Source organism: Carcharodon carcharias, chromosome 14 (genome assembly GCF_017639515.1).
Source record: "Carcharodon carcharias isolate sCarCar2 chromosome 14, sCarCar2.pri, whole genome shotgun sequence".
Classification (NCBI taxonomy): Eukaryota; Metazoa; Chordata; class Chondrichthyes; order Lamniformes; family Lamnidae; genus Carcharodon; species Carcharodon carcharias.
Window position 1 is genome coordinate 15,861,264 of NC_054480.1, and position 22,858 is coordinate 15,884,121.

A 22,858-nucleotide genomic window follows, 5' to 3' on the forward strand; every position below is an offset into this window, starting at 1 on the left:
AACTTTCTGTCATTGGTGTATGAGGACATCTAAATCCCTCTGCATAGCAACATTTCCCTGGAACATGTCCCCTCTTCATCTTGACCAACATGGGCTAGAGAACGGGTAGGCATCTCCTTAGAGGGAGGGAACCAGAGCATGGCAACTGGGAGCTCCATTTATAGATTAAACACTTGACTGGTGCAGCGTCACAGACCTACTGGTGTCCTCTCGTCTCCTCCCACTCTTAGTGTGTGAGCCTAGGCTGTGGGAGCTGGCAGGACCACCACTTCTGCCCTCACCCGCACACATTCCAGGAGAGGTCACTGAATAGTAATCAAGACCAGGGTCTTTGAATTGCTTTATTTGCTCCTAGCCCAGGGCAGAGGAGGCTCTCCTACTGGAACCTTGGCTCAGATCAGCCATCAGCATTCACTGATGACTACTTCACCCCTTTAAGCTATGGCATTCATAATTAAAGTGAGCCAGCAATGATTTTGCCACCTGCCAACCTCCATGAAACCAGATCACAGTCTCTCTGTATGATGGAGCACAAGTCACATCCAACTGGCATAATTAGCTCCATTGAGCGTTTTCCTGGTGAAAGTTAGCCAAGGTGAGACTAGAAAGAAGAAAAACTGATGCCTCTATGGGACCATTTACGACCACAGGCCAATTCAAGGTGCTTTACAGCCAATGAAGTATTTTTGCAGTGTGTTCACTCCTGTAATATAGGAAACACAGCAGCCAATTTGTGCACAGCAACATCCCACAAACTGCAACAAGATACTTGACTAAATAATCTGTCTTAATGATGTTGGTTGAGGGAAAAATTTTGGCCAAGGCTCCAGATTTTTGTCGGGACTCCAGGGAGAAAACCAATGTTCCTCTTCAAAATAGTGCCATGGGATCTTATACATCCACCTGAGAGGGCAGATAGGGCCTCAGCCTAACACCTCATCCGAATACATCTCACCTTCAATAACGCAGCACTTGGAATTCGGTCATAGCAGGAGATTCCCAGGAGGATAATGGAAGTGCTTTAGGGATATCCTCAAAGTATCCCCTCCGACTCCTGGGAGTCCCTGACTTGTGACCGACCAAAATGGCAAAGGACTATTTGGGAAGACACCAAACACATCGAGAGACTGTGTCAGAAACGTGCAGAGGCAAAATGCAGGCATTAGAGAGGGCGCACAATCCTCCCAACAAATCACCCGCCCAACCCTGATTCCTGGGATGAAGGGGTTGACTTATCAAGAATGACTAGGCGAAATTAGACCTTTATTCATCAGAGTATAGAAGAATGAGGGGTGATCTTATTGAAATGATCAAGGTTCTGAGGGGGCTTGACAGGGTAGATGTTGAAAAGATGATTCCACTAGTGGGGGAATCTCAAACTAGGGGACCTAGTTACAGAATAAGGGGACACTCATTTAAAACTGAGATGCGAAGGGAATTTCTTCTCTCAGAGGGTAGTGAATATCAGGAATTCTCTACCCCAGAGAGTTGTGGAGGCTAGATCACTGAAAGTATTTAAAGGGAAGGCTGATAGATTTTTGAAATATCAGGGAGTTGAGGACTATGAGGAGCTGGCACGAAAGAGGAGTTGAGGCCTGGGGCAGATCAGCCCATGATCTTATTGAATGGCAGGGCAGGCTTGAGGGGCCAAATGGCCTACTCCTGCTCCTATTTCTTATGCTTTTATATTCTTCAGGCACCATGTGCCATGTGGCAGAGTCAGCACATCATGCATTGGACTCATCAGCCATCTCAGTACCTATCCAACCGGAGCGGAAGCAAGTCATCCTCGACCCTGAGGGGCTGCCTAAGATGAGGACCCCTTGGGTGCCACACTGGAGTGTCGGCCTAGATAACCTGCTCAAGTCTCTGGAGGGGGACTTGGACCCGCAACCCTCTGGCTCAGCGGCAAGTCGAAAGGGGGCAGTTTACTTTGAGTGGCTCGGTGATTCCCTGTTCGAAACCAGCCTCTTTACCCCACAAGATGGGTGCCAGCCTGTCATCGTTGTTTGACAAAGAAACTGAAAGGGTTAAAGCCTGCTGCAGCAAGCTGGAAATTTCATGACCTTTTCTGCGCAAGTAGTGAGCTGAATATTTCATTAGTCAATCAGAATTCTATCTTCATCATTAGAGGACAACACTGAAGATTTGAAGCAAGAGGCTGGAAACCGCCCCACTATCCCAGTTGTACAAGAGCTGACAGGCAGCTGTTTCAAAGCCCCTCAATAATTAACAAAAAAAAACGGAAAAACTTTGACAGCAAGCAGCAGATGGCAGGGGTCAGTTGGGCGAAGCCTTCATTCTCTTGCATCTCTTCTTGTTAATGACCCTGATTGTTAATTTTGGTAAAATGCAAAGAGTGTTGATACCTTTGATGGTTTCACTGTTCTGTGCCCGGTACTTATCTATACAGAGCAGGCAAGCTCCTAGATTTGATCAGCGCTGGGAATTAGCTGATGTTAGGCAGCATATCACTTTGTGCCTCACCCTTTGGTTCAAGTCCCACTCCAGGGCTTGAGCACCAAAATCCAGGCTGACAACTCCAGTGCAGTGCTGAGGGAGTGCTGCACTGTTGGAGGTGCTGTCTCTTGGACGAGATGTCAAATTGAGGCCCCCGGCTCCCTGCTTGGCAGATGGTAAAAGATCCCATGACACTATTTTGAAGAAGAGCAGGAGAGTTCTCCACCGTGTCCTGGTCAATATTTATTCCTCAAACAGCATCACAAAAACAGATTAACTGATCATTATCACATTGCTGTTTGTGGGATCTTGCTGTGTGCAAATTGGCCATTGCAACGGTGGCTGCACTTCAAAAAATACTTCATTGGCTATAAAGCGCTTTGAGACATCAGGTGATCGTGAAAAGCGCTATATAAATGTAAATCTTTTTTAAAATGGTAACGGACTTTGATGTCCCTGCATGAAGGAACAAAATAAAATGACATTCTAATAACTATCCAGTGACCCCCTTCCTGGTGCCATGAGTAACACGGCATTTGTGGACAGGACCATGTGAGAACAGGCTCAGCCACTGATGGCTCTCATGATTGAATAGCTAGATGCCAACCATTGACTGCCCCCATGACCCAAACTCCAGCAAGAGCCAGGACCTTTAAGGAGAAAAGTGCGGGGAAGCGGTGGAGGGGAATTGTGAGAGAGAGAGGGACGTGTCGGGATGGTACAGGAGTGGAATTTTCCTTACACAATACCTATTTGTGCAGTTGTTAGCAGCTTTACATGTGGCCCCCAGTAGCTCAACCAGTTGTGTGTACAAACAAAAATAAAAACAGGAAATGCTGGAAAAACTCAGCAGATCTGACAGCATCTGTGGGGAGAGGAACAGGGTTAATGTTTCGAGTCCGTATGACTCTTCTTCAGAGCTCTCGAAACGTTAACCCTGTTTCTCTCCCCACGGATGCTGCTGAGTTTTTCCAACATTTTCTGTTTTTATTTTAGATTTCCAACATCCGCAGTGGTTAGCTTTTATTTTAACATTTAAACACAAGTTGTTGTTGAGCAGCAGGACAATACAGAACAGAAAAGGCTGGGTATGATTCCTAGTCTGTGCTGGGTTAGTTCAAACTGACCTCAGAAGTCCTAGGCCAGAGGAGCATCATAGGCCCCGGATTTTCTCGTTCCCCCCCCCGGAAAGAACTGCCTGAAGTCAACGGACCTTTGGCGGGTCCGTTAAATTTTCCGACAATCCCTGCCCCAGGCAGGACTGGAAAATCCTGGCCGTAGGGTTATTACAGCACAGGAGGAGTCCATTCGGTTCATTGAGTCCATACTCACTCCCTGGAGAGCAATCCAGTCAGTCATCCCCCTGCTCTAACCCCATAGCCCTGCAAGTTTATTTTCCTCAAGTACCCATCCAACCTCCTTTTCAAATCATTGATCGTCCCTGCTTCCACCACCCTCATAGAAAAACACTACATACTGGCCCCTGTTGGAAGTGGTCAGCTGTGGCTCTTAGGGTCAGGGCAGGAGAAGGCTTGGCTGTGAAGTTCCCATGGTTACATAGCTAGCTGACAGTCACTGTGTAGGTTCATTCGCAGATAATGGCCATCTGGGTTAGTGAGCTGATTGAACGTGGCCACGAAACCATTCCCCAGAAAGCAGAGCAAATTGGGGAGAGTACACAAGAGAGTTGAGAAAAACAGTGCTACTTGTAACCAGTCTACTGCGCCACCAGAGGGGGTAAGGATATCAACAACTGTTGGCGATCGCACAGAAATTTCCAATCTAACCTCATCCGATTTTGTGCCCATGTTGGATCAGTTCCCCTGAAAGAGCCACTCAGCAGTGTGAGCTATTCAGAATAGGAGATGTCTCACAGACCAACTTCCGACAGCTTTCTATATATATCAACGATAGTCCTGAAGAAGAGTCATATTGGTCTCGAAACGTTAACTCTGTTTCACTCTCAGCAGATGCTATCAGACCTGTTGAGATTTTCCAGCATTTTCTGATTTAACTGCTAACTAGCCCTCCCTGATACACATGGTTGAGGGGTGAGGACAATGATTTCATTTGTGGTACAACCTACTGATGTACTGAGAAAAAGGCAGCATTGGGCAGTCCTGTTAGGATTAAATCTACCAGGACGATGGGCCCTTGCCCAATCCAAACTCTTCGAGGATCGAGGGAGAGCAGTCAGGAATGTAAACCCAAATCAGACCTCAGCTTAGATTGGCTGAACCCCAACTGCACCCTAAGCACGAGGTACTTAGACATATCAGCAAAGCTGGAAAGCTTCCTGGTCTTTATAGCTTATTGTAAAACTGCACTGGACCAGAGTCTACGTGGCATTTAGAAAGGCAGTGTTTTAGTCTCAGTCTCCATGGATGTTATCCCAAACTACAAAAACAACCTGCATTTTTATGGCACCTGCAATGTGGTAAAACATCCCGAAGGTGCTTTACAGGAGCAGTTATCAGACAAAACTTGACACCAAGCCACATAAGGAGATATTAGTACAGGTGACCTAAAGCTTTTTCAAAGAGGTGGGTTTTAAGGAACATCTTAAAGTAAAGGAGAGAGGTATAGAGGCGGAGAGGTTTAGGGAGAGAATTCTAGAACTCAGAGCCTAGGTGGTTGAAGATATAGCCACCAACGGCTGAGCGATTAAAATCAGCACTACGCCAGATGCCTGGATTGGAAAATTGAGGTGTTTTACTACTTTAAAGGTGCTATATAAATACAAGTTATTATTGTTGTAGTAGAATTAGGGGAGCACAAATTTCTCGGCAGGCTGTACAGTGGAGGTGTAAGGAGATAGGGAGGGATGACACCATGGAGGCATTCCAAAACAAGGATGAGAATCTAAATACCAAGGTGTTGCTAGACCTTGGCATGAATTTTATGGGTGCCTGTGCAGTAGGAACGTCAGTTGGAGCTCGCTGACTTTACAAAGGGCTGCCCCGCAATGATAGCTTGCTGGGGGCAGCCTTAACAAGGTAAGGGTGGGACTTCAGCCCCTCAAGGAAAGGAAGTTCCACCCACAAGAGGTGCCGGAGAGTAGTCCCAGCAGTGCCAGAACGCAGTAGTGGCCGCTGCTGGGACTACAAGCAGTCCCGAAATGAAGATTGATGGATGCTGGACTCAAAGGTAACTCCAGGGTTTTTGGTCAGGGAGGAATCAGGGACCCTAGAAAGGGGGCTGGGGGGGGGGGGTCAGGTTCAAGAGGCCAAGGGAGCACAATGACAGAGAGGTAGCACCTTGGAGGGAGTGCTCCTGATGGGCACAGTCTTCCCAAAGAAGGTATCCCCCTACCCTTCCTTTCTTTAACCCCAAGCTGGTAAGGAAGAGGGTTGGCCACTTTCCTTGTTTCTTCCACCACCCACCGTGTAATGGTGATGGAGGTGGAAATAGGCCCTTACCTGGCCTTTAATTGGCAACTTAAGGGCCTCAATAGCCCTAAGGGCTGGCTGATGGTTTACCTGCCCACCATAATATGGGGGGGCAACTCATGAGTGGGCAGGAGGGCAGTGCACTAGCCACCCATTAGTTTTACATGCCCCCCTGCCAGAAAATGCGCTGGCGGTGGTGGGGGGGGGGTGTGGTGGCTGTAAAATTGCCCCCATGTGAGTCAATGGACATCAGCAAACACAGGGGTGATAGATGGGCGGCACTTGATGTGAGTTAGGATTTGAGCAGCAGAGCTTTGGACAAGTTCAAGTTGACCAATAATATTGATAAACCAGAATCTCTTACATATTAACCTTATTCTTCACAACTAGTTACATTGTACCCTTCCAGATCCTTCTATTTCACAGGCTAGCCTAAGGTTTCTGCACCATTGACCTGCCCATTTTCAAACATGTGGCATGACATTATCATAATAATTTATAATTCTCCTTGAGAATCATTAAATTTTTTCATAGACGTTCATTGGACCTTGATCTGGACGCCACATGCAAAGCCAAGAAATTGTGAAACCTCTACCCTTCCTGCACAAGATGATTTTGGCTCTTGGAACTCCAAATAGACACCCTGGTCCACTCCTCCATCACCCCCTACACCTCAACTGACTCCCACGGCACCTTCCAATGCAACCGCAGAAGGTGCAACACCTGCCCCTTTATTTCCCCCCTCCTCACCGTCCAAGGGCCCAAACACTCCTTTCATGTGAAGCAGCGTTTCACTTGCACTTCCCTCAATTTAGTCTACTGCATTCACTGCTCCCAATGTGGTCTCCTCCACATTGGAGAGACCAAACGCAGACTGGGTGACAGCTTTGCGGAACACCTTCGGTCTGTCCACAAGCATGACCCAAACCTCCCTGTCGCTTGCCATTTCAACACATCACCCTGCTCTCATGCCCACATGTCCATCCTTGGCCTGCTGCATTGTTCCAGTGAAGCTCATCGCAAACTGGAGGAACAGCCCCTCATCTTCCGACTAGGCACTTTACAGCCTGCCGGACCTAATATTGAGTTCAACAATTTCAGATCATGAACTCTCTCCTCCATCCCCACCGCCTTTCCGATCCCCCTTTTTCCAATAATTAAAAATTTTTTAAAAATATATTTTTCTTTTCCCACCTATTTTTAAATTTATTTTGATCTATTGTTTTATCTCCACCTTTTAGCCCATTTTGATCCCTTCACCCCACCCCCACTAGGGCTATCTGTCACTTGCTCGTCCCGCTTTCTACCCTTAATGTCCCCATTAGCACATTCCTTAGCTAATATCACCACCGTCAACACCCCTTTGTTCTTTTGTCTATGACATCTTTAGCAATCTTTTCTTTGCCTCCACCTATCACTGGCCCCCTATCCAGTTCTACCTGCCCCACCCCCTCAACCAGTTTATATTTCACCTCATTTCTCTATTCCCTTAGTTCTGATGAAGGGCCATACAGACTCAAAAAGTCAACCGCAGATGCTGGCAGACCTGCTGAATTTTTCCAGGTATTTTTGTTTTTGTTTTTGTTTCAGATTTCCAGCATCCGCAGTATTTTGCTTTTATCTGTTTAAGGTCACTTGTCTCAACAATAACATTCTTGCTTTTGTGTCAGATAGCTGTGGATTGAAACGGCACTCCAGAATCTCTAGGTTGCCTCTTCAATGCAGTGATGAGGGGAGTTTTTTAAAATTCATTCATGGGGTGGGGGCATCGCTAATCCCCCTTGAGAAGTGAGTGCCTTACTAGGCAAATTTCAGAGAGCATTTAAGAGTCAACCCCATTGCTGTGGGTCTGGAGTCACATGTAGGACAGACCAGGTGAGGCCAGCAGATTTCCTTCCCTAAAGGGCTTTAGTGAACCAGATGGGTTTTCACAACAGTCAACAATGGTTTCATGGTCCTCATTGGACTTTTTGTTTCATCTGCCATAGTGGGATTCAAACCCAGGTCCCTGGGTCTCTGGATTACTAGCCTGGAGACAATATCGCTTTGCCACTGCCTCCCCTTGATGCTGCACAGTCTGGGCAAGATGCTAAACCAAGATCTTGTTTGCTTTCTCAGGCAGCTGCTAAAATTTTGAAGAAGAGCAGGGGAGCTCTCCAGATCTCCTGGCCAACGTTTATCCCTCACTCAACACCCATCCAAAGAGCATGTAATTGGTCACTGGTGTTTTATGGGAGCTTGTTGTGCACAAATTGTTGCCATATTTGCCGACAGAAAAGCGACTCGTTGGCTCTGAAGCACTTTGGGGCATCCTGTGGATATGAAAGATGCTATATAAATGTATGTGTTTTCTCACTGGGTAAAAATAGGCAATTAAGGGAGATAACCATCACAGAGATGGTTAATACAGCGCATACTGAAGATAAGGTATATTGCACAGAGCCAATAAGGGAAAACTAGCAGAAATACTTCTCAGTTAAAGAGGGAACAAGCTAAATGTAACTAAGGAGTAATTATTCCTGAAATTATGGAATTCATAGCTCTTAACGGTTGTTGAGCACTGTGCAGCCATGACATCAGCAAGAATTTCAAACTACCTAACGTTGTCGAACAAATAGGGGTCCCAGTGAGAATAAATCCCTGCTTTATTCTTTACACTAACCTACTGAAGAGGGATAGTCATTGCTGAGATCCCTAATCTCTCTGATTAGAACAGAATTTGTCTCCCGCGGTGTACATGTGTAATTTAATATAACAAACAGAAGCCGGGGAAACAGAAATGGATACCGCACGGAGAAAAGCCGATTGTCCCATCCTGCGCTTCGGAAGAGCTAATCAACTGGTCCCACTTTCCGGCTCTTTCCAAATTTTTCCTCTTCAGCTATTGATCCAATTTTCTTTTCATTATTAAACCGGCCTCAACCACCCTATCACAATTATCATCACAACACTTTTTTCTCTCATGGCCTCGGGTTCTTTGGCCAACTACCCTCGGTCATGCCGTTCACGCCTCTTTCACCTTACTTCGTGGGCCCACTCCCGCCCGTGCGCGCCCCCCGCCTCCGATTGCTCAAAGCAGAGGCCAACGTTTGACGCCCCGCCTAGGCAGGCGCGCACCTGACCCGCCCGGCCTACAAAATGTCGCGAGATGACGTCGGGCGAGCGTTCTGATGTCATTGCGCATCTGCGCGATAGCTCGCTTGGCGCTCACGCCTGGCGGTCGCAAGTGCGCCCGCTGACAATTAAGCGGGCAAATAAGCCCCTTAAGGAGATTTTTCATGGGGGGGCGGGGGGGGCGGGGGCGGGGCCCCGTCCATTTTTACAGTTGGCGGATGAGCCAATCGGCCTGGCGGCCTTTACCTTTTTGTGCTCAAACCTCGATCCGGGGGTTGGGTGGTGGGGGCGGGGGGCGGTGGGGTTGGTGGTGGTGGTGGGTGGGGGTGGGGGCGGTGGGTTGGTGGTGGGTGGGGGTGGGGGCGGTGGGTTGGTGGTGGGTGGGGGTGGGGGCGGTGGGGTGGTGGTGGTGGTGGTGGTGGGTGGGGGCGGTGGGGTGGTGGTGGTGGTGGGTGGGGGTGGGGGCGGTGGGGTGGTGGTGGTGGTGGGGGTGGGGGCGGTGGGGTGGTGGTGGTGGGGGGTGGGGGCGGTGGGGTGGTGGTGGTGGTGGTGGTGGGTGGGGGCGGTGGGGTGGTGGTGGTGGTGGGTGGGGGTGGGGGCGGTGGGTTGGTGGTGGTGGTGGGTGGGGGTGGGGGCGGTGGGGTGGTGGTGGTGGTGGTGGTGGTGGGTGGGGGCGGTGGGGTGGTGGTGGTGGTGGTGGGTGGGGGTGGGGGCGGTGGGGTGGTGGTGGTGGGGTGGGGGCGGTGGGGTGGTGGTGGTGGTGGTGGGTGGGGGTGGGGGCGGTGGGGTGGTGGTGGTGGTGGTGGGTGGGGGCGGTGGGGTGGTGGTGGTGGTGGGTGGAATGAAATCTCTGCGGGGAATTAAAATAGTAAGAGATATCTGGCGACTTTTTTTTTTCATGAGGTTATGCTTTCAGGTGCTTGATTGCGCTGCATGGACATATTTTGCAGCATTTTTCGCCGTGTTCCGTTTATTCTGCGAAGGTCTGCAGCTCCCCCCCCCCCCCCCCCCCCCCCCCCCCCCCCCCCGCCGGGGCAGCCGCCTGCCTTCAGGGGGCTCAGTGGGAGCGCTCACCAGCATCCCCAGTGGCGTCGGCACTCGCCCTATTCCCGCCCCCATTGGCAGTGCTGAGCCTTTCTTTGGCCAGCCAGCGTGAAATCGCGGGGTGAGGTTGGGGGTGGGGGGGTGGTGGTGGTGGGGGCGATCGCAGTCAGGGGCGCATTTCCCATCCACTCCCGGGCCCACCGATTGTGCAGGCCCGACGAGCGAAATGTTCAAGCCAGAATTGCTTAAACTGGTCGGGGACTACCTCTGGGCCTGGTCAGGACAAGTTCGTGGCCTTCCCTGCGTACTTGATAGGGGCCGAGTCCGAAGTTTTGAGGCCTCAGTAACAGATCAGTGCTTCCCCCTCACCACCCCACTCCCCGCCAACCCTGCCCGCACACTGATTCTAAAAACCTTTTGTTACCATGGTCACATATGCGATGAAGAACGATGATTATATCGTCACAATCACCACCAGCCGCCATAACCATGGCAATGCCCTGTGTTATTCACAATATTAAACTAATCTTCCAGGAAAACATATCTTAAGCAGCCTTAACGCAAAACTGTAAACGTGCCTATCATTTCGTGAAAGCTTAATTGGGCGCTGCTAATTTATGAGCTTAAATGCAACCTCAAACAGAGCTTTTTTTATTGAAGGATGACTTTCCACACACCAAAGCACCCCACTCAATAAAACTGTGGCTCTCTGCACACAATTATATCTCTGTAAACATTTGAATGAAAGTAAACAGAAAAACTGCCCTGCCAGCGTGGATGAGGCCTTAAATTTATTCTGAGCCTTCAGTTCATACTGAAGGAAGTTTTAATAGAATCCCAGCCCCTCAGACCCGAAGATCTTCTGGGAGCTGGACAAATGTTTCCAATCCAGCCTTGGTTTAGTCAGATCCAGTCCCACTCCAGAGGCTAGAGCACAAATTTAGGCTGACACTGCAGTGCAGCACTGGAGAGGTGCTGGACTGTCAGCAGCTTTTCAGATGAGATGTTAAACTGTGGCCTTGTCGGCCCTCCCAGGTGTATGTAATAGATCCCATGACACTACGTTGAAGGAGAGCAGGAGAGTTATCCCTGGTGTCGTGTCCAATCTTTATCCCTCAATTAACATCACTGAAGCAATTATCTGCTCATTATCTCATTGCTGTTTGTACAATGTGTAAAGTGACTACACGGAGTTTACACACAGAAAAAGGCCATTCAGCCCCACCACCTATGCTTTGTTAATGCTCCACACGACCCTCATCCCAATCTATTTAATTCATCTCATCCCATCAACATATCCTTCTATTCCTTTTTCCTTCCATGTAATTATCTAGATTCCTTTTAAATCAATCTTTTCTATTCACCTCAAACACTCCTTGTGGTGAGTTCCACATTCTCACAACTCTCTGAGTAAAGAACCTCTTCCTGAAGTCCCTCTTGGATTAATTAGTGACTATCATGCATTTCGGGCCCTAGTTTTGGATTCCCCACAGGTCGACATGTCTTCTCTATTTCAATTCTATCAAAACCCTGCACAATTACATGGACAATCATGTCCCCTCTCAAATCTTTTTTCTAGAGTAAAGAGCCCAGCCTGCTCCATCTTTCCTACACACAAGCATAGAGCAGGAGTAGGCCATTCAGCCCCCTCAAGCCAGTGCCGCCATTCAATAAGATGATGACTGATCTGATTGTAACCTCAACTCCACATTCCACCTACTCCCTGTATGCTTTGACTCCCTTGTTAGTCAAGAATTCGCCTACCTCTGCCTTCAAAAACATTCAATGACCCTGCCTCTACTGCTTTCTATAGAAGTGAGTTCCACAGGGTCATGATCCTCTGAGAGAAAAAAAATTCCTCATCTCTATCTTATATGGGACACCCCTTATTTTTATATTGTGCCCTGTAGTTCCGGTCCCTCCCACAAGGAGAAACAACTTTTCAGCATACACTCTGTCAAGTCCCCTCAGGATCTTATATATTTCAGTAAGGTCACCCCTCATTCTTCTAAACTCCAATGTATACAGGCCCCAACCTATCCAACCTTTCTTCATAAGATAACCCCATCATCCCAGGAATGAGTCGAGTGAGCCTTCCCTGAATTGCTTCTAATGCAATTATATCTTTTTTCAAATATGGAGGCCAAAACTGCTCACAGTACTCTAGATGTGGTTTCATCAATGCCCTGTGCAAATTATTCCCCCTTGCAGTGAACAAGAACATTCCATTTGCCTTCTTAATTACTTGCTCTAACTGCACACTAACTTTTTGTGATTCATGTACTAAGACACCCAGATCCCTCCGTACCTCACAATTCTGCAATCTCTCTCCATTTAAATTGTATATTTCTTTTCTATTCTTTCCTGACAAAGTGGACAAGTTCACATTTTCCCACATTATACTCTGTCTGCCAAATTTTTTGCCCACTCACTTAACCTGTCTATATCCCTTCCAGACTCCTTAAGTCCTCTTTCTCAAATTACTCTCCTACCTATTTGTATGTAATCGGTAAATTTAGCAACTATGCATTCCATCCCTTCACCCAAGTCATTGATATAGATTGTAAGTAGTTGAGGATCCAGCGCTGATCCCTGTGGCACTCCACTCATTACATCTTGCCAACCTGAAAACGATCCATTTATGCCTACTCTCTGTTTCCTGTCAGCTAACAAATTCTTTATTCATGCTGATATGTTAACACCCTACGTCATGAGCTTTCATTTTGTACAGTAACATCTGATGTGGCACTTTATCAAATCTGGAAATCTAAGTACACCATATCCACAGGTTCCCCTTTATCCATGCTGGTTGCTATTTCCTCAAAGAACTCTAATAAATTAATCAAACATAACTTCCCTTTCACAAAACTATGCTGACTTTGTCTGATAGCATCGAGATTTTCTAAGTGCTTCTCTAAAATCTCCTTAATAATAGATTCCAGCATTTTCTTCATGATGGATGTTAAGCTAACTGGCCTGTACATTCCTGCTTTTGTCTCCCTCCTTTCTTGAATAGAGGAGTCACATATGCTATTTTCCAGTCTGATGGAACTGTTCCAGAATTTAGGGAATTTTCGAAAATCAAAATTAATGTATCTACGAATTCAGCAGCCACTTCTTTTAAGACCCTAGAATGAAGTCCATCAGGATCTGGGTGTTTGCAGGACTTTAGTTTTAATAGTTTTCTCAGTACCCTTTCCCTGGTGATTGTAACTGTTTTCAGTTCCTCCCTCCATTTCACCTCTTGATTCACAATTGTTCCTGGGGTGTTATTTGTATCATCTAACAGTGAAGACAGATGCGAAATATCACTTCAATTCATCCACCATTTCCTTATTTCCCATCATTAATTCCGCAGACTCACTCTCTAGAGGACCAACGCTCACTTTACTTACCCTTTTCTTTTTAAAATACCTGTAGGAACTCTTTGGCCTGAATTTTCGGCTTGGCGAGCGGGTGTGGGGCCTGCTCGCTGAGGCGTAAAATGACGCGCGGTGATGTCGGGCGGGTGGCCCAATGTCACTGCACGTCGTTTAGGTTTTCAATTCAGCAGGCACACAGCCCAAACTGTCAAAGGCCTATTAAGGCCATTTAAATATCAATTAAACTAATAAGCGGAGCTACCCGTCCAACCTTAAGGTTGGTGGGCAGGCGAGGAGTCCAGGCGGCCTTCACATTTTTCATGGAACCTCATCCACGGGCGGGATGATGTTTCATGTGTTTATAAATTGAATAAAATTTTTAATAAAAATTCATTGAAATGTCTCAGCTCATGTGACACTGTCAAATGAGGGGACATGTCTTAAAATTTTTTCTTTTCTTTATTAAAATTTTGGGAACTTCAACTAATCTCCCTGAGGCACAGAGGTGCCTCCGGGGGGTTTCTGCACTCTTTCGCATGCATGCGTGAAAGAGCGCGGGTCCCGACTCAGGGAACCCCACCCCCCCATCACCGTCTGCCCGCACAGGGAGCGCTCAGCGCTTCTGGGCGCACGTCACATTAGGCGGGCCCTAATTGGCCTGCCCACATAAAATGGCGGCGCAGAACCAATTGGGGGCGCTGATGGGGTCCGCGCCCGGCCCAGCCCCACACAAACCCCCCAACGGGGTGAAAATTCTCCACTTAGTACCTGTATTTATATTTCTAACTAGGTTTCTCATGTACTCTAATTTCTCCTTCCTTCATTCCTTAAGTCATTTTTGCAGTTTTTTATATTCTGTCCAGTCTTCTGAGCTGCCACTAATCTTTGTGGAATTGTATGCTTATTTATTCCATTTGGTCCTATCATTAACTTCCTTAGTTAGCCATGGATGGTGCATCCTTCCCTTAGAATCTTTCTTTCTCACTGGAATGTATCTTTGCTGAGTGTTATGAAATTACTCCTTAAATACCTGCCACTGTACTTTTACTGACCTATTCCTTAACCTAATTTCCCAGTTCACTTCTGCCAGCTGTCTTCATACCCTCATAATTATCCTTATTTAAGTTTCAAACACTAGTCTTAGAACCACTTTGTCTCCCTCAAACTGAATGCCAAATTCAATCATTTTATTATCACTGCTACCTAGGGGCACCTTTACTATAAGGTCATTAATTAATCCTGTCTTGTTTCACATTACTAGATCTGGAACATCCTGCTCTCTGGTTGGCTATATGCGTTGTTCCAAGAAACTATCCCGAAAATAATCTATGAACTCTTCCAGGGCACCTTCTCTAATCTGATTCATCCAATCTATATGTAGATTAAAATCACCAATTCTTATTGCCACACCTTTGTCACAAGCCCCCATTATTTCCCCCTGTATACCCTGTCCTACAGTGTGGGTACTCTTAAGGGGCCTATAAACTACTCCCATCAGTGGCTTCCTGCCTTTACTATTTCTGATCTCCATGTAAACTGATTCTACGTCTTGTCTTTTACAACTAAGGTCATCTCTCTCTATTGTACTAAAGTCATCCTCAATTAACAGAGCTACCTCACCACCTTTTCCTAGTTTCCTGTTCTTCTGAAATGTTATGTACACTTGAATATTCCGGTCCCAGCCTTTGTCATCTTGGAGCCATGTCTCTGTAATGGCTAGCAGATTGTACACATTTATTTCCATTTGAGCTGCCAATTCATCTGTTTTGTCATGAATGCTATGTGCATTTAGTTCTGTCCTTTTACTGGCTTTGCATTCTCTAACCTTATCTGCTGGCTGACTCTTAAGTTTGTACCCTCTGTTCCTTCCTGTCATGCTCTGATCATCATTTCCCCTATTCCTGCCTTACTCTCTTGCCTTGTTTTCTCTCTACTGTCTATTCTTATTTCCCCTATGTCAAGTTGCTCGTGCCCGCTGGTGGCTTCTGGTGCTGCTGGCACTCCATCAGATTGGCTGGCAGCTCTCGAGGGCGGGACTTCCTCCCGCTGCAGTGCAGAAATCCAACACTCGCCTCATTAAGGCCACCCGGAGCGCGTTATGACAGCAGGGCAGCCTTGATTAAAGTTGTCGGTTTGGGACTAACTTTTACTCAGAGGCGGAGGGATGTTTGGAGGGGGGGTGGAGGTGGGTGGTGGGCGCTGGAAAGCTGTAAAATTCAGCCCCTGGTACCTTTTCGGGTGCAGCTATGCAAATGCTGTATCTTAAAAGGGAGCAATTTCTGAGTAGCCTGCACGGTCTCTTCTGTTGTGATGTGATGTACATATATTTTTAAGAGGGAGTATCTTAAACTGCTGTCCATCACTGCCACTGTGAGGCAGGATGTGATGTATGATCCCCTGATTTTGTAGACAGAATATAGCAGCGGTCCTACAAGTCAGACATATCTACATAGTCTCCCAGTTAACATTGTCTGTATATAATCTTATCTTCAAATAAAGAACCCACATTATTGTTTTAAGAATCCTTGTTGTATGATTGGTAAGTTTGGGATAAACAGAAGAACGCGACATCTTTTGGGCACTATGCACCCGCGCACGCTCACAGAGAATTTTGTTTAATGCTCACTCACGTTACTGTAGGAAATAGCAGCAGGAATTTGGGAACACCTTCTCCTGTTTCATTAACCCTAGCAACCTTGGCCCCCTCACCAACCTCACACGGAATTCTCCCCAAACTCACAAAAGAAATCTGTGGTGATATAAAGAGGGTGGTGACCCAGCAGGGAATGAATCAGGGCAGGAGAAAAGGGGCGGGGGGGGGTAATAAGGATAAAGGTTAGCCAGTGTCATGCCAAGGGTAGGAAGCAGCAGCTTCAGGCAAGAGCTGCCTAATGCTCCAGAGTTAGAATTGGATTGAGCAGAATGTTGTAGTGTCAAGACCATAAGACATAGGAGCAGAAATTAGGCCATTCGGGCCATCAAGTCTGCTCCACCATTCAATCATGGCTGATAAGTTTCTCAACCCCATTCTCCCGCCTTCTCCCCATAACCTTGTCAAAATGGTTGTCTCAGAGGCTACAGAATCAAGCCTTGGTCCAGAAGTCAATCAAGCCAAAGAAAGCCTTGTATTATATAACACATTTCACAATCTCAGGACATCCCAAAGCGCTTTACAGCTAACAAAGTATTTTTGAATCTTGCTGAAAAGAGTGACATGTTACTCAAAATTTTCATCTTGCACTCATTAGAACAAACACATGAATGCCAACTTTCAAATGACCACAACAATTTATATCACAGGATTATTGTGAGTGTTTAAAATTTGGCATTCTTGCATTTGTCCGGATGAGTTCAAGATGAAAATTTTGGGCAACATATCTCTCTTTTCAGCAATATTCAAGTTCAGTACCACCAAGCAACTTTTTATTTTTGAAGTATGACCGCTTTTGTAATGTAGGGAATACAGCAGCAAATCGGCGCACAGCAAGCTCCCACAATCACAATATGATCACGTGCGCATCGACTGAGAGGGTGGACGGGACCTCGGTTTAATGTCTCATCCGAAAGGTGACATCTCCAACAGTACAGCACTCCCTCGGTGCTATACTGCAGTGTCAGTCCAGATTACGATGCTCAAACCTCTGGAGTGGGACTTGAACCCACAACTTTCTGATTCACAGAGTCACAGCTGACACCAAGAGAGAGTACCACCTTCATTATAATCAACAAATTACAATTGAACCATGCCTGGTACAAAAAGCATAGTGTGCTGCATGCCTCCTATATTAGCAATACAAGAATTCAGGGCTCGGTAAGTGAGACTTTCATTTCAAATAACAAGAATAATAATAAAAAAAACCTTTTATTTTAAGGGGTAAAAATCCCTTTAAGATAGCATGGGATCCTCTCATGTATGTGAATTCCAAAATAACTGGCAGCTGGCCTCATACTGAAGTGAGACCTCACAGATCTGCAATTGCTATGGAAACCAGACAGTTGCAGGTGATAGCATTTAAGATGCAGCATTGTTTAGGTAACAGAGGAGAAGGAAGGTGCTTAGCATGCACCACAATTAATTAGCGCCAAATCAGATGGCATCTCTCCCAGGTATTAGCTGAGATTCATCTGAGGAGACACTTCACTGCCAGGATAGCTGCTGACTGTGAATATAAAGGAGTACGTTATTGTTAGCTGAATTATAATTAATTTTATCGACATTGGCGTAAGGCTTTCATTTATGCTCCCCCGCTCCCTTTTGCCCCTCACCTCCCCCTCCGTCTTTTTCACCCATGCCAGGGTACCATGCCAGCTGCGTGTGTGTGTGTGTGTGTGTGTGTGTGTGTGAGCCGAGGCTGCGGATCTTGGCAGGCTAATCAATGATTAGAGCTCGACAGCCAACCCCCAATCCTGCCTGGCTGCACTCTGCTAGTCTAATTTTCGGATTGACTGATTGGATAATAATTGGGAATAGCAACCTTACAGTGAACTTCACCCCCCCCACCCCCCACACCTCCGTGGCCTTTGGGGGGCTGCAGTATCCATGACACAGGTCCACCGGACAACTGCAGGCTTTGTCAGCGCTACTTTTCCTCCTCCTAAGTGCTTTAAGCTGCCGCTCTCAAGGTTGCCTCTACTTTGGCCTTACTGTTATCTCACTGTTATAACATCCATATGCACAGGTGGGATCCAGAGTCTTGTGGTGAATGCAACAAGTGAGCCACTGACAGAGCTGCTTCTTAGTTTACATTTGCTCTAACAATAATAATGAGCATTTGTAGTTAGGGAGCACTTTTACATGAAGGAAACGTCCCAAGGTGCTTCACGGGAGAATTATGAAACAAAATATGACACCAAGCCACTGGAAGACATGTTAGGGCCAATGACCGAAAGCTGGTCTGGGAGGTAGGTTTTAAGGAGTATCTTAATGTAGGAAAGCGAGGCGGAGAGGTGTAGGGAGGGAATTTCAGAGTTTAGGGCCCAGACAGCTGAAGACATAGCCACCAATAGTGGAGCAATTAAAATTGGGATGCCCAAGAATCCAGAATTAGAGGAACGCAGATATCTTGGATTGTTGTGGGGATGGAGGAGATTATAGGGAGGGGCAAGGCCATTGGAGGGGTTGGCAAACAAGGATGAGAATTTTAAAATCAAGACGTTACTTGATGGGGAACAAAGGTAGGTCAGCGAGTAACAGGTTTATGGGTGAATGGGGCTTGGTGTGAGTTAAAACACAGGCAGCCGATCTTTCAATTGATTTACAATAGGCAGTTCTGAAGCAAAGAATGAGAGAGGGATTGGTTGAATCGGTATGGTGGGACTGTGGTTTCTGCCACCATCTGCAATAACTAACCCCCCACCCCATGGGCCAGATGTGAGCACAAGATCTTTCAATGGTTGCTGACTTAGATCTGCTATGTATTTGTTTCGTATTTGTATGTGTACAGGATATCATTGTTCAATCTAGAATCCTAGATTGTGGTCATCTTCGCTTTCAGCATTTGACTGTTAGCGAGCTGCTGTTTTCTTGAGGTATTTGAGTATAAAACAGGATACTTCAGGCAGGCTTTCCATTTTAAACATTATTGTTTGTTTTTCCCCTGCAGGTTTTGTCGTTCCCACTCCTGAAGGTGTTGCTAGTGTATGAAGCTGCGATTACCTTTGCAAAATGAGCTTGGAGAGTGAGTCATCCCACTGCAAACCAACAACAACCACTTATATTTATATAGCACCTCTGATATAATGAAACGTCCCAAGGTGCTTCACAGGAGCATTTAAAAGAAAATATGACATTGAACCACGTGCGGAGACGTTAGATCAGACGACCAAAAGCCTGGTCAAAAAGGTAGGTTGTAAAGAGCATCCTAAAGAAGGAAAGAGAGGTAGAAAGGCAAAGAGGTTTAGGGAAGGAATTTCAGAGCTTGGGGCTCAGGCAACTGGTGGCAGGACCACCAATGGTGGAGCGATTAAAGTTAGAAATGCTCGAGAAGCCACAATTAGAGGAGTACAGACACCTCAGAGGTTTGTGAGGCTGGAGGAGGTTACAGAGATCGGGAAAGACGAGGTCGTGGAGGGATTTGAACACAAGGATGTCAACTTTAAAACTGAGACGTCATTGAACTGGGAGCTGGTGTAGGTCAGCGAGCACAGGGGTAATAGGAGAACAAGAACTTGGTGCAAGTTAAGACACAGACTGCAGAGTTTTGGATGGCCTCAAATATATAGAGGGTAGAGCAGCCAGGAGTCCGTTGAAATAGCCAAATCTAGAGGTAACAAAGGCAGGAATGAGGGTTTTGGCATCAGGTGAGCTGAGACAGGGTTGGAGCCGGGTGACGCTACAGAGGTAAATAGGTGGTCTTAGCGCAGGAATATGTGGTTGGAAATGTTTTTTTTAGCTTCAATTATGAAACCGAGGTTGTGAACAGACTGGTTTAGTCTCAGACTGTTGCCAGGAAAAGGGATGGAGTTGGTAGCTAGGGAATGGAGTTTGGGGCAGGGAATGAAAACAGTCTTCCCAATATTCGATTGGAGGAAATTTCTGTTCATCCAGCACTGGATGTTGGACAAGCAGTGGCCAGTGCCATTGTATCCTTGTTGTACGTTTAGCAGCACAGAGGCAGTGGAGGGGTAGAGCTGGTTGTCGCCAGTGGACATGTGGAACCTGACGGATACACTAAGACCCAACGTGAGGGTTGTCTGTCTTAGCTGCTCATACCAGCTGTCAGGAACCAACAGTGCAAGCTGTTCTATAAGGCCAACTGTGAAAGTAGTGGCAGTCAATCCAGAGCCATGGCGTGCCTTATATCACTCCCTCCCTGCTCTTACACACTGTCTTCATTTTCCTCCCATTAGTAATGCCTTGTGCATAAAGCAGAGCTATTTCAGGAGAGCTGAAAAAACCATCCAAAAATAAGCCACTCTCAAATCAACTGTCCCAAGTCATAGAATGATACAACATATCACCACCAACACTATCAACATCCTAGGGGTCACCATTGACCAGAAACTGAACTGGACTCGCCATATAAATACTGTGGCTACAAGAGCAGGTAAGAGGCTGGGAATCCTGCAACGAGTAACTCACCTCCTGTCTGCCCAAAGTCTATCCACCATCTACAAGGCACAAGTCAGGAGTGTGATGGAATACTCTCGACTTGCCTGGATGAGTGCAGCTCCAACAACACTTGAGAAGCTTGACACCATCCAGGACAAAGCAGCCTGCTTGATTGGTACCCCATTCACAAGCATTCACACTCCCCATTGCTGATGCACAGTGGAAAGCTGCACTACAGCAATTCACCAAGGTTCCTTCAACAGCACCTTCTAAACCCATGACCTCTACCACCTGGAAGGATAAGAACAACAGATTCATGGGAACACCATCACTTGCAAGTTCCCCTCCAAGTCATACACTATCCTGACTTGGAAATATATCGCCGTTCCTTCACTGTCACTGGAACTCCCTCCCTAACAGCACTGTGGGTGTACCTACCCCACATGGACTGCAGCAGTTCAAGAAGGCAGCTCAGCACCACCTTCTCAACAGCTTTAGGCAATAAGATACCCACATCCTGTGAATGAATATGAAAAACATAGGAGAAGGCCATTCAGCCCATCATGCCTGTACCAGCTCTTTGAAAGAGCTATCCAATAAATTCCACTCCCCTACTCTTTCCCAGCAGTTCTGCTCACTCCTTTATGTCCTGATATGGCAGTGGGTTATTCCACTTACCTGTCCGGTAACTCTTCCTTAACTGTTTGAGCCAGCATGTGGGGAAGGGGGAATGCAATGAGTGGAGGACTATTAAAACTAAGACGTAGTAACAGCACCAGCCAGTATAATGCTAAGCCACATCGACCATACACTGCCAAGTTTCATTCTCTACATATATCCTATCATTCATCCCCAGACTGGGCTAGGGGAATTAGGGAGGGGTAAACATAAACATCTCTATATAGCAATCAGTGCTGGATCTGATATACCCAGATAGCCTGTCAACACTCACATGGAATCACAGAAAGAATCATGGAGAGTCATAGACATTTACAGCACAGTAGGAGGCCATTTGGCCCCTCCAGTCCAAGCCAGCCAACAAGGAGCCAGAGAATTTCCAGATCTTGGTCCGTAGCCTTGTAGGTTCCGGCACTTCACGTGCTTATCCAAGGGCAGAATTTCTCGGCCTGTGGACGATCGCGTCCAATCCGAATGGGAGTGAAATAGTTTGCGATCTGGTCGGCGGGCGTGCATGTGAGAGACGGCAGTGCGTCCACCGACAATCAAGAGGCCCATTAAGGGCTCTAAGTAATTAATTAAGCTGCATTTTTTCGCTGCCCGCTCAGCTGTTCGGTGGGCCTGCGAATAGGCCTGGAGGCCTTTGCATTTTTAACAAAGCCTCGGGATGAGGTTTCCGGTGCTCACTAAAAAAAAAACACGATAAAAATTTTTCACGTGCTTTTTTCACACGTCCCTCCAAGCGACTGAGTTACGTGTGGGGACATGTTTACCACGTACGTCAAGAGTTTATTTTCGTGTTTTAAAAGTCCTTCAGCTCCCTGAGGCAGCTCTGTGCCCTCAGGGGAGCTGTCAGTGCGCGCTCTCCACCCCCCACCCTCCCTTCTCCCCCCCCCAGCGCATCCCCACACCTCAGCACCCGCGCCCCTCCCCGGTCTCCCCACCCCGGCCGCGCCCGTTCCGGACCGGCTGACCGTTAATTGGCCAGCCAGCGCAAAATCGCGGCCAGAGCCCAGTCGCGGGCGGTGGCCGGTTTTGAGGCCACTCCCAGACCCACCCTCCCGCCCGACGAGGGCAAAATTCTGCCCCAAGTATTTTTTTTAAATGCAGAGTGGGTCTTTGCCTCCACCGCCCTTTCAGGCAGTGGGCTCCAGACCCCCGCCACCCACCGGATGACAAAATGTCCCCTCAAACCTCCTCTAGGAGTCCTCCCCTTTTACTCTAAATCTATGCCCCTGGTCTAGATCCCTCAACCCAGGGTAATAGGGGTCCGCTCTACTCTGTTGAGCAGACCAATGCAAACGAATCACGGACGAAACAAATTAACAAGACAAATAAGGGGATCGTCCCTGAAAGGGACTCGCAGACGAAACAAAATCACAAAGGAAACTTACAAAACTTTAAATCAAAATGTGGCTCTGTTGAGGGGGGTGGGGGGGGGGGGTCAATGATGCACCCCAGCCCCCCCACAGTGCCCACTGGTCACAGAAGGCCTCAAGTACACTGGCAGGCACCGCATGCTCCCTCTCCAGGGACACCTGGCCACCAACATAGCTGCGGAAGAGGGGCAGACCGGACGACCCTCCTGATTGCCCGCTTCCTGGACCTGTTGATGGTCAGCATAGCGGGGATCCTCTCTATCCAGGCCCCTCATAATTTTACTCACTTCACTCCCCCCCCCCCCCTTAACCTCCTCGGTTCCAAGGGGAACAAACCCAGCCAAGCCAATCCTTCCTCGTAACTAAAACTGTCCAGTGCAG

At 47.3% G+C, this 22,858-nt stretch overlaps 1 long non-coding RNA gene across 1 annotated transcript in view; it reads left to right on the forward strand.

The window, feature by feature from the left end:
- Positions 1-7,358: 7,358 nt before the first annotated feature.
- The window catches only part of LOC121286754, a 42,571-nt gene continuing 27,071 nt past the window's right edge, over positions 7,359-22,858 (forward strand). Inside the window, exons 1-2 of the long non-coding RNA XR_005945046.1 lie at positions 7,359-7,412; positions 18,973-19,211. This is a non-coding gene — a long non-coding RNA (uncharacterized LOC121286754). The remainder of the gene's footprint in view (positions 7,413-18,972; positions 19,212-22,858) is intronic.